This window comes from Lepidochelys olivacea (assembly GCF_965140295.1).
Source record: "Lepidochelys olivacea isolate rLepOli2 genome assembly, chromosome: 6".
Taxonomy (NCBI): domain Eukaryota; kingdom Metazoa; phylum Chordata; order Testudines; family Cheloniidae; genus Lepidochelys; species Lepidochelys olivacea.
In genome coordinates, this window is record NC_140416.1 from 104,523,493 (window position 1) to 104,536,592 (window position 13,100).

General features: G+C 42.3%; 1 protein-coding gene across 7 annotated transcripts in view; it reads right to left on the bottom strand.

Annotated features, from left to right (window-relative positions):
- The window catches only part of BCL11B (BCL11 transcription factor B), a 101,823-nt gene that overhangs the window by 73,499 nt on the left and 15,224 nt on the right, over positions 1-13,100 (bottom strand). The gene's annotated exons all lie outside the window — the stretch shown is intronic.

Sequence of the window (13,100 nt, forward strand, 5' to 3'; positions counted from 1 at the left end):
CCTCTAGCCTTTGCCAGGCTACAACCCCCAACTCCTCAAGGCAGACTTTTTGCTGGTAGGGCCCAGAGCCTGTGTTTGCACAGGCAGAAGCGTGTGAGGGAGAACAGCACTGAATATACATTCGTACATGCTGTTGCACAAACCTATCCACCTCTTTGCATATACAGCATCTCTGGAGGGCAAACCATCTTTGCCACTTCATCAAATCAGTTCAAGGGAATCTAGAGCTGCATTTATAATGGAGGAGAGTTCTGAGTCCTCTTCTCAATCCCTCTGTGAAATGCCAAAAAATTTTAAACACCAATAAATATATTATTTTAAAGTCCCTATTACCGTTTTAAGAAGATTTTCAGAAGAGCTAACTAGCAGAGATTAGATAGATAGATAGATAGATGTTGCATTTCTCCCCTAAATAATACAGCATTCCAGATGAGCAGTGGAGACAATGGGAATCAGTTTCCAGGTATCCCTAGAGAGGCACTGAAAAAAGCAGAAGAGGGACAGAATGCAAGATGGTACAATACCACCCCCACGTAACTAATGCTATAGTTCTCTATCCCTTTGAACAAATCGGAACCTTTGATGACAGCTGTACAGACTGCAACAATATAAGCACTTAGATGACAAACACTAACCCTTCAAACACAAACAAGTGTCCTTGCTCATGATCTCTTATGATCATTTCTATGCATTTTTCCCCCAATGGATATATTTAGTCAATTTTAGGGGTCTGATCCAGAGCTCTGGAGACTGAAGTCCGCTGGGAAGATCCAGCAAGGACAGTATCAGGCCAGACTTCCTCTGCCAACGTACCCTGACCTAGAGGGAACACTGACGGATAATTTTTGGTGGTAAATAAATCCCAGTAAATAAACCAGATCCTGTACAGTATCAGTGAAATCACATAATGCCTCTCTTTCAAGAAAAATTCCCCCATACAATTAGGCACCCTTGATCAACTTCAAAATCTAAAATAAAGCACATGTCCCTAAACGATGAACGCTGCAAAAATGGGGGAAGGGTGGTTGGGGGAGGGGAGGTTGGTTAAGTGATTTATCTTTTTCTGCAAAGAAACCCTGTACCATAAACATTAATCAAACACTATATTCTGCCTTTTAGTCTCGAACAATTATGAGTACAGTTTTGTGATCTTTAGCCATATTTACTGATATTCAAAGGCAGATTCTATCTTGTTAGATTGTTATAAATGGGACCCCCGGGAATCAGCACACAGGCTGAGACAGATGTGAAAGCTTTCTTAGAGTTTGTGCGTGTTTGACTTTCCAGTGCTGAAATTATAAATGTTTTATAAAGAAAAAAAAGCCATCTTCAGATTTCTCTGCCAGGTCATTAAAGAGAGCAGTCCTTAGACTAAAAAAAATTCAGTTTTGCCGAACTTTAGATTTTTAAGGTGAACTATTTGTTAATAAATTTTCAAGTGTGGTTTACATGTGCTTGTCATTTGTAAACTTAAAAGTTTTAAGAGACAGACAGACACAGAAAAGGCCTCTGGTTATACCCCATAAAAATAAAAAACCCACAAATTCTACCTTGTTCTCTCTTAGTTAAATGCATTGTGTCTGGTCCAGACCTGTTTCACAATATCATAAAATAGAGACATGCTTCCGACGCTAGACTTGAGAAGCTGTCGCATTGAAGGAAAACTTTTAATCTGCTATAGGCAAACAGGGTACCTTTTTATTTCCTAAGGAACAGCTTTGGGGAAACGTTTAAACAAGAATTTAAGAGCTTCATTATAAGGATGCATACAGGGGATTCAGACAGCTACTGTTTTGGGGTTGGTGGTGGGGGTTGGGTTTTTTGGGTGGGGGATTCTTTAAGGACTTTTGAGTTCCTTAAATTACTAGTTTAAAGTAGACATTTTTTTTCTTCGTGCCTGGGGGTAAAGAAGACCCACAACAAAATGACCACCTACACCCCATTTTATTTCTGATTAATGTAAAAGACAAAAAGAAGTGAAAAACAGGTATGAATCTCCAGCCATTCATCCGAGTCTTTTATTTTCTTGGGATACTTTTAAGAACTTAATCGTGTCACAATTCGCAACACGTTAGTCCTCGGATATTTGTAATAGCAGCACAGGGTTTTCCCCAGGGCGCTTAAACATGGCGGCCCCGCTACAGCTTCCTTATCTACCCCCATGCATTTCCCACACACAGTCCACTTGGGCTGAAAATATGAACGCAAGCCAGAAATCCTGCAAACACTTAATGGACGTGCTTAGCTTTATGCACGAGTAATCCCAGTGAATTCATTGACGCTGCTCACATTCAGAAAGCTAAGTGCACGCTAAGAATGAAACTGAGGCCCCACTGGAGCTGATGGCAAAGCTCCCATTGACTTCACAAGGGCCAGGTTTTCACACTAACGTCATTGCAGGATTGGGGTCATAACCATTTTAAGCTACCTTTCTGCAGTTGTCCTTCTGTTGCTGCTGTTTGGACCTATGCCCCTTTCCCACCTCGAGGTCCCTCTTTAAAACCCTGCCATGCAGGAAACTGCTCGCTGTGACAGGAAACATCCTTTGCAGGTAAAGCTGAAAGAAACTATTTCACCCCGCTGCATGCGTTTGAATATATTAATTAAAGCATGGGAACTTTGAGTCCAAATGCTTCCAAGAAGCAGTTGTTAATGGAAGTTGATGTGAAAGGGGAAGCCCCAGACACTTAAAACTAGCTGTGGTAAAATAACAGGAGGCAGAGAAATTTTGTTTTTTAGTGTAAAGACATCGTTGTACAACTCAGCCCTCAAGTGGTTAAAACAATGAAGCAGAGACGGGGGAATCGCTGCTGAAAAGTGGGGGTGAAGCAGCTGCAGCCACCGCTTGCTGCCTAGGAAGCAATGCAGCAGCACTGTGAAGAGGAGGTAAAAGTGAGCAAACCAGCTGAACTGCTTGCAGAATTAATCAGTAACAAAGAGGCTGGAGCGGTTGGCGGGCTTCAGCCCTTGAACCTGGACTCTGCTCTATAAATTTCAACTTGGAATGGCTCTTTACTTGATGAAAGACAGGTTGGCACTGGGCCAAGTCTAGCTACCACCATGGGGCGGCGGGGAGGGGGCGTGAAAGAAAAAGCAAACCTTACTCCGGAAACTTCACTTCAGTTTCAAACTCTTTTTATGAGCTAGTAACAGGGAACTCTAGAAAATGGGAGGGGGGGGTGGTTAAGAGGGAAAAAATTAGCAGAGAGTCCTTTTAATAAATAAAACAAAACAAGTAAATGCTAAATTCTAATCTGGATTTGTCTGCGCAGAATAATAGCAGCTATAATCGAATATTTCAGGATTCCTAGCAAATAATGCAAACAGCAACTTTTACAGTTATATCAGCTGGCTACGAGTTTGACTCTGAAAATAATAAATGTCTTAAAAGGAGACTAGCAGTTTAATCCCTGTTTGCTATTCTACTGTATCCGCTCCTCCCCCATCACCCCGCCCTCTTTAAATGACCAGTAAAAAACATCAGCTTGGTGTAAAAATCCAGATGAGTCATTTATTAAATAACGTTTAGTCTTTTTTCAAATGTTCCAAAGGGAAGCACATAGAGAGAGAGAGCAAGCTGGAATGCTCCGTCCGCCAGCCGCCCTTGTGCCTTGCAAAGGCAGTTTTCGTCACGAATACCTTTCCACTTTGGTGTGTATCGAATGAGAACAGACGAGGCGTGGGCTGGGCAAGAGTGTGGAGAGGAGAAGGGGGGGAGCTGTCAAAGTGGAAAGAAAGCAGGCGAACATCTATTCAGAGGCCAGACGCACTGACCAAGGTCAGCTGCAGAGGAACAGCCCCCTTGCAGCAGCAGTGCAATTATGCCCAAATTATGCATGGCACTGACGGAGCTTACAAGAACCTGCATGGCGAGGTTGGACAGGAGGATCTAGGACAGCAGGAATGAGATGTCTAATGATTTTAATTGCTCTGCAAGTTTCTAAAGGCTAGATGAGATGCTCTCTAGCTAGAAAAGGGTCTGATGCGCCACACTGTTTGCAAGAATAAATGCAGATAAAAGACCCTAATGAGAGACTGGAGAGAGAGAGCGGTATGGTAAGTGCCACCCGTGATCAAAAGGTGAAAGAAAATATCAAAATAAAATGCAGTACAATCAGCTGAGAGGGGGGAATGATTTCTTCACAAAAACCAGCTGCTAAGGTAAATTAGCTTAATTACTGACGGAAAAAATCCTCTTTTTGCTAATGTGTTCTTATGGAAGTCCTTGGTCCTGTAATCTTGTCAAGGATGCAATAGATAGAGATACCCTGCTCTTGCAAAGGGGACAAGGATCAACAGCTTGGTCTTTTCCATCTGTGACTTTCATGACCCTGCTGAGAGACCAACAAGCAGTGTCCCCCACCCTTCTCGCTCAAGATATACGCTAACGAGCACAAGAACACAATACTGAAGGTCCCGAGATGTTGGACTCAGCAATGGTTAGTGCTGAGCATGCTCAAATATTCTGCAAAGGCAAACATGCAAAATGAAAAAAGAAAAAAATAGCAACCACCAAGAAACCACTTCACATCTGCCATTAAGATTATTAAATTTCTTACAAGTGGCGTCTCCTCCCAACTTCCTCACCCACCCGGAGCCCTCCAACATGCCAACTGAGAGCCAAGAATGCTTTGCATCTGCTGCAACCACGTTCATTCCTGTTAAGGGGTTAACGATTCGTTTCCACTACTTCTCTCGAGAAAACCTACAATGAAAACATTGGCTCACGAAAGCGTTCTCACTGCCAGAATGCCACAGCGCGAGTGAAAAGTCCGTTTTGTTTTCATTACATCTCTGGGATTTCCGGCTTAGCTCCTGAGCTTAGACATTAAGTCCCCAGATACCCCACCCACTTTTTCTAAAGATTTATACAGCACAGCCCACCGATTACCAATCTGAAGGTGGGAGGGAATGGGGACAAGAAGTGATGCTAAAGACGGATGCTTTTGCTTGAAATCAACGTGCTCGTCTCTCAAACTGCAAACTACTCAGTTTCTCTGGGGCTCTGGATTTATTTCCAGCCTTGTCAATTAAGCAACGCCATTTCATATATATGACTTTTTTTCTTCTGCTTCTTGCCCTCCCCACCCCCAACTCCCTACTCGTCTACATGCTCGCAGGTCTGAAATTCAGCCTAAAATCAATGCCCTCTGAGTGAGATGAGGTGACATGACACAGAAATCTAAGTCTTTCTAGTACAAAATGTATGATTACTTCATGATTTTTAGCTACAATAGAAAAATGTTCCAATCTCAGACACCCTAGGAAAGGGCAACCTGTGTCACGGTGACCTGATTTGGTCACGGTGTGTTCAGGCAGCACAAGTTCAGACATGGACTGAGAAATCATAACACTCTTCCACAAGACATGATGGGAGCCTACTCTTGTGGTACAGCAGTCCTGTCCCGCAAAGGCAAAGGAGCATCTATTTTTATTTACTTATTTATCATAAAACCATAACCGTGGCTTTTATTGATCATCCATCATTCTCAAACAGTCCAATAATTTGTACTTGCAGGCTGGCTTTTCTACAACACAAGGTCTGCCTGTAAATGTCCTTTCCAACTAGGTTTCAGCGCAGCCTCTAATTCCTCAGCAAACTCACTTCTACGATCAAATACTCCACTAATCATACCAAGTATTTTTATTATTATTTTCCATGCAGTAACAAATGCCATAGCAGGTTTTAATAATTACTGGGTAAGTCTTTATTTTGCAATGGACTGTTTTTTTGCAAGAACATCAGGAAAATGACTTATGATTGGATGACCAGCACTTGTTCATCTTTTGCCATCATATTGTCATTAAAAATCTATCAACCTGTCAGTAGTAATAATTATCAGACATGCTCACTTGTCTCATACACACGCCCGATGTAACTGTAAAAGAGGTCCCAATGAAGGCAGAGAAACATTTTCATGGGGGGAGATTTTGATTTTGCTTAGTCCTGGGCAAATCAGGAGTCATTCCACTGAAATTAAAAGAGTAATACCAGTGTAAAGCTGATGTAAATGAGGGGGATTCAAGCCCACTGCTTTTAAAAAAAATGTGCAAATACTGCTCTGACACCAACGTCACAGAGGAATTACTCGAGATTTACATCAGTATCAGAACAGAACTTGACCTCCAGTACAGTAGGACCTTCTTCCAAGTTGAAAAAAAACCACATTTCTGTCTGAAAAAGTTTTACCTAGCATAGTCACAAGATAACTGTAACTGAAAGAGTTTGAGAGAAAAATTATATTTGTTCCTGTTTTTTTCATTTTTTTACTTTGTGCATTTGACAGCATGCTGGGCTTGAGTCACTGCTCCGTTATCCCACTCAGCTCAGTGTAACACCACTGGTTTCAACAGTTACCCTGTTGTGAAAGTGGAGTAACACAGTGATGTACTGCCCTTTGTGAGTAATCATTTTCACTGTTCCTCCTGCCCAGTCAGTCAGATAGCCAGTTTCCCTTGTTGTTTGTGTGGGTCTATCATGATGCAACAGGAGACAAAAACATTTATGAAATATAAGAAAATGTGATTATAAAACCACAAAAGTTGTCAGGGAGAATCTGAGATGGATGTTTTACCAGAAATTACTTTTTTTATTTTGTCTAGATTTCAAATTCATAGACAGCAGTATCCTTTTAAAAAAATGTTCGCTCCAAAATATCTAAACAGCAAAATTTCAGCCATCCAGGCTAAATCCTTCTCATCTTTCTCAGCAGTAGCCCCTACTGAAATCAAGAGAAGTCATTGTCAGAGTAAGGAGAGTATGATTTGGCCTCCTTGTTTGCTTTGATAGGATGGACTACTGCAGGCTATTCCACTTCAATAGCAGAAAGTAGCTCAAGAGCATCTCTGAACTTCCCCCATTAACTTTCCTGTCCCCTCAAGGGACAACTTCTGCATTGTGTTTAGAAGTGGAAACCCATCCATTAGGAGAGTTACAATTCCTGACCAAGCCAACGGCGGTGGAAACTGAACCAGGCAAAAAGTTTTATACTTTTGAGCAGCTAACCTGCCAAAGAGGAACCAATAAGAAATCTATTCTAGGAACACAAGACTTGCCATACTGGATCAGATTCAAGGTCCATCTAAGCCAGTGTCCTGTCACTGACAGTGGCCACCACCAGACTGCAGAGGAAAGTGTAAGAACCCCACAACAGGCAGATGTGGGATAATCTGCCTTTTTCACATAGGCCTGATTCTGGTCTCTCACCGTTAGAAATTGGTTTAAAACCTTAATGCTGTAGTATATTTCTGCAGTTGCTACTGGAGAAATTCCCCTCTCAGAATTAGTGTGTACAGCTGACAGATGAGTGGAACCACAGTTATGGCACTGGGGAGAGCAAGGAATAATGCAGGCAGGCACTGTGCAATTGTTCTCACTTTGCTGTATGAATGCACTTCAGGACTGATTTTCGCTTCTCCATTCTGGACTAAAGAGACTCCCCAACATGCTTTATTTTGCACTCGTTTGGTGATGTGCACAAACAAAGATGAGATCATTCAACTTGTTTTTCCCCTTGTGACCCAAGTCAGGGCCTCCACCGAGGTCTCCAGAGGCAAAAGATTTGTTCTTTAAACCATTGCAACACTGCACTCGCTGTTCTCATCAGGTTTGGGGTGATAGGACTGGGCTGTTTTGTTGTTTCTTGGGGGTGGGGGGTTTCTGTTTTCCAACGTTAGATATGCAAATTAGCAAAATATATTGATAAATGTCTGATAAAATCATAGCTCCTGATTCTGGTCTTACAGCAGGGTACATTAAGGTAACTCCAGTCACTTCACTGGAGTTACACCAGGAGAAAACAGCAAAAATGAGAGGAGAATCAAGCCCATAATGTTTTCTCTAGAAGCCTAAGGTAAAGATTCCTACAGTAAGCTGGTTTTCTTAGGCCCTCATATCATTTAGTTCGGAAGCCTTTTCTTCCTGTTTAACACTATTTCTAGCCATCTCCTTTCCTTGCTCTGATAAATTATCCATGCTACAGCTATTGTATTGAAGAGCTACTGGTGGTAGGATCAGGTGCCACAGCAGACTTCCTAAAGAGATCAGCCAATGCTGACTGGTTTCCAGCACCGTATGCCAGCTCAGTGTTGCTCAGACCACCTGTTCCCAACCTGTCTGACATCACGGGCGATCAAACTAGGTTTTCTCCGCTTCCATTTTCCTTCGCTGGCGTACTAAGGCATGGTGATGGCTGGCTGAGTCCTATAGTTAATATGGGTGCACGGGCCCATAATGGTACATTGTAAGTGAATGTCTCAGACTAGACAGCAATAATAATTAGCTGTCATGATTTGAAAAAAGGATAATCCATGCCATTGAGTTAACAATCACTCACACAACACACATGGATTTAACTAATCTTAATTTGGAGAAAAATAACAATTCTAAATATATCAAATAGCCTATTTCATGGCAACCTGCAGCAGTGTTTATCTCTGGCTTCCAGCACATGCCGGTTATTTAGTTTCTCTACAGGCAGTTTTACCATTTAAAAGCCTGAAATGCACATTCGTGGAGCAGGGGTTGCAGTTAAATCCCACATTTGACAAGGAGGGTTTTTTTTCACCTTGCACATCTAGTTTGAATCCATAATGGATGGAGCCCAGCACTGGTGGCCTGAACTGGATGAATGAGGAATTCAAATTAACTCCTACTCCCAGCACTGTCTTTGCAGAAATTAACTCCACCGTCTTAATGAATTTCTGCTGTTGTTTTGGTCTCATTGTCTGGAAATGTATGGCTCCTGGTCTACACTTGTGAACTAGAGACAAACACCACAGAACCTATCCAGGGAAGGCAAGACAAGCTACAAAACACCACTGTATTTCTCGTACTTCTTCTAAAACAACTGACATTTATAAAATACATGCAACAGTGATTGACAACTCCTAGCTAATTCACTGGCCTGGCTTCATTTTGTTGTGGAACAATCTGAAGCATCTGTTAATACAGTGCTTTCTGCAGAAGAGCGAGAACGGGTTTCTAAACAGGTTAGCCAATTTAAAATAAACAAATATTTTGCAGAATAAACTGCCTGTAGTCAAGTCATGTCTTTACACTGGCCATGTAACATTCAAAAGCATACCTTATAGACAGTGATAACAAAAAGAAAGCTCTTTGATCAGCCAAAGTTTGGCCTAGCAAATTACAAGTTAAGAGAACACTACAGATTTCAATATCAAAAGGTCTTTTAAATCTATCCTGATTCAGGAGACAAAGTTACCTCCTCTTCTATGGCAGTCTAGATGTTCTGGATTTGTGTTACACACACACACACACACACACACGTCCACACGCACACACACACATACTCTCCTGCAGATCCCCAGGATCCACTGGCTCTTGTTAGCTATGCAAGTATTCTAAAACCACCCGTGATGTGGTCAAGTAGGATTCATTGAGCATATTAAGTGGAGTCACACCTGGCTGTGAAGAAAGAAAGAACGAAAGAAAGCTATCCATGAGTCTATCAAAGAAAGAAGAACTTGGCTAAATCATGGAATGTTACAGAACAAAATTCAGGGCTTTGGTAATTGAGGCCATGAATCCAGCTGGAAATTTGCAATATGGAACTTTGTAACCCAACCATTCCAAAAAAGAAAAAAATCTCACAACTTCAGAGCACCCTGAATTAGGATTAAAGTTTTACAATGCGCTGCCTCCTGGCACTCCGGCGGAAACACCCACGCCCGCAGAGAGTAAGAGGGTTCTGTGGCTCAGCCAAGCTCGTTGCTTGACTTACCTTGGCTACGCTCAGCCATGGAGGGCTGTAATGTCGTGCAGCTTAGTCACGCAGCAGAAGGCCACACAAATCATTTTGACTGAATAAGAAGGTCTATGAAAACAACACGGGATCAAGGAGAGTAGCTGAAACCTATCTGAGGGCAGCAGCGGTGGCAGCATATTTCAGGGAGCCGGAGTGGCGAGTGGGTGATTTCTGGTTTCTCTCTTCAAATATAAAGACTCAATTATCTTTGAACAGCTTGCTTTACACATGAATTGACACATTTATTTTACAATAAATAACTGAAAGTTATCTATGTTTCCTTTACTGTTAATCTACACAAAGAAATAATAAACAGAGCTTGTCTACAAAAATGCAACTATTGCAGTCCTCTGAATTCAATTAAGCTAAAATAATTAATGCTTCCGCCATATTAAATTACTTTATACATTTGAGCTACTGAAGTTTTTATTCTTTAATCTTTTCCTTTTTATTTAATAAAAAAAAAAGTTTGTTTCAAAGTGTGTGTGGAGGGGGGCTGGTTAAGAGCGGGGGAAAAGGAGCATGATTTGCTGTTAAAATGTAATGGTCTCCTCTAGCTGACACAGCATGTAGAGTGTTTTGTGCCTTTGATTAAAATAGCATTTTAAATGCTTTGAACAAACATATCTCCCCATACTTCTAAGGGATTATTTTACATATTTCTTGGTGGAATAAAAAAATTCATTCTTCCTGTCACCGTGCAGAAGGGCTAAGAATATCTTTCGTCACATACAAAGTAAAAATACTGTAGGCTGCTGCATTATTCCCACAAAAATAAAAAATAAAATAACGGGAGGGGGTAGGGGTGGGGGAAAGCCGCCTTCGAGATTAAGTTTCCCTTTTATGAAATCGTATTTAGCCTTTTTTTTTAACAAATCTAACAACAATGCTCTACAGCCTCTCACTGGGAAATACCTTTTATGTTAAATGGAGATTCTGATTTTCTTGGCTAATGCAGAAAGCCTTTCTATTGAAATATAAGTAAGGGGCCTGGTATATCCCACTAAAGCCTTTCCAGTGAATGACTTCTGTGGGTTTTTCATGGCTACCCTCCATGGCTGTAATGTGAGGCTTTTATCCTACTATTGAAAACTATCCTCTGCTATTTAAAAAAATAGAAGGACACTACCTTTTTATCTGAGAGTTCAGTTCCTAATTGAGAAAGCATTATTACCGCAGTATTTAGTGGTGAGTCCCTATCTGCGTGCAGTGCAGAGAAAATCCCAATCAATCTATAAACCCCTTTTATTTTTGTAAATTCAGACTATCCCATACACATTTCCATTTGATCTTCAGGTTAGTGTGAAAGAGATAAGGAGCTCTGGATTGGCTTGCTTTTTTTTTTTATTTTTGGATTACATTTGGGCATGACATTTGGAAACGTACAGCTACAGAAAAGACTCTAGGCCCAATCCTGCCAGGCACTACGCAACTCCTGCAAGGTGCCAAAAGCCTTCGACTCCCATGGAGGTCAATGGTTGTTCAGAGTGCTCAGCACCTTGCAATATGGGTTCAGTGGCTGCAAAATCGGGTGCCAAGTGCACACTCTGAGCTCTCTCTTGCTCCCATCAAAGTCAATGCCTCCATCGATTGATTTCAATGGGATCTGGCCCTTTAATAAGGTATTAGACCACAAAGAAGCCCTATCTGCCAGGGAATGCAGGCACAGGGGCCTCTTGGAATCACTGAAATCATGGGTGGGAGAACTACCACAGGGCAACCTGCTCATGATGCTGCCACTTCTGATGCCCAAAAACCTGCCACCTTCACATGCTCCACTTCAAAAGCCAAGGCACTCTTGTGAGGAAACGGGGCGAGAGCATGTTCTGACTAATCACATTCCAACGGGAAAGACAGAAAAGTACCTGCTCAAGATCTAACTTGGGGGCTAAGTGCATTAACTGAGGGGAAGACATGTGTCTGTTACAATGCCTAGCTACAGGGCCTGGCTCTTCAGATCGTCTGATAGAGACTCATGTGTTTGGCTTTGGAGGTTCCCTGATTCGCTCTCCAGTGTCAGCCAAGATAGCAGCTGTCACAGGGCGAGCGGCATAGCACACACCAGCAGCGGTTACATACTTCCTCTCAACAGAGAAAGCTCATCTGGAGCATCCGATGCGCACACCGGTTCAAATCCCATTTATGTAACAGCAGATACCAGGGCTTGAACCAGCAGCCTCTGCTGCTAAAAGCATAAGTCTCTGTAGCTCAAACTAAACAGACAGCCACTATAGCTAGCAGATGTAACCGACACACATTTTCTGTAGATCAAGCCCTGCTGAGGACACGTAACACTCACCGACCAGTGGGGTTGTGCTGTGGTCACTAGCAGAGAAGGGATACTGGGCCAGCGGATCTGATCCAGTATGGCAATTCCTAAGGAAACCAGCATACTGAAAGCAATAACCACATCCTGTTGCTCTTCAGTATTGGATGGAGAAAGTGGAGTCCACCAGGAAGACAAGTTTGACTCAAGATCCCATGCTGAGATAGTACAGGAAACCCGCGCACTAAGAGAAAGAGCAAGTCACATAACTGTCATAAGCAGTGTGTGCTTATTAACCGAGGGAAGCATAGGTGCAGAGCAAAGGAACACACTATATACTTCATGCTACAGAAAAGCTTTCCCGTGCCATGTACGCTGCAGAAAAAGTTTCAGAACAGCTCATCCAGGTAGATACAGTCCCCTGTAATGTCCTGGTCAGCGAGACCGCTCGTGATCTGCCGAATAAGTGCTGGCCTCAGGGCAGCTTTAATCTACCCATCCAATTTCTCCAAGAAATTCAAGCATTTTAGAAAAGAAAATGTTTGTAATCTGCTCTCACAGGCCAGCGTGGGTTCATCTCTACTTTCAAAAACCACTTTTGGGGCATGTTTTTGAATAGCTCCCTTCCTTTCCGCCTAAACCTATGAAAATCCAGGATATACAGGGCATCGGTAAACACATCCCCAACAGCAGGTCATTTGGATAATGAGACTGAAATTCACCCCATTGCAGAGGGAGTGAGGAAGGCCCTATATACCAGGTAAGCCCCACTTTATTCCTCAGGACCAAATCCTCCTCCCATTAAAATCAATGGGAAAATTGCCATTGATTTCAATGGGATCAGGATTTGGCCCTTTCCACAGGCTTTAAGTGTTGCATAAGGCCTTTGCACTGGGATGAATTTCCCAGGTGTGTAATGTTCTGTTGTCTTTCCTGGGTATCTGCCTTCCGACTTGGGGAAGACACCACCAAAATGGCCTCTCTGACCCTGAGACTTAAGCTTTTTTTGTGTGTACAGGCTGTACCTACAGCTATCCCAGCAGACCAACTTCAAACACTGAAAACAG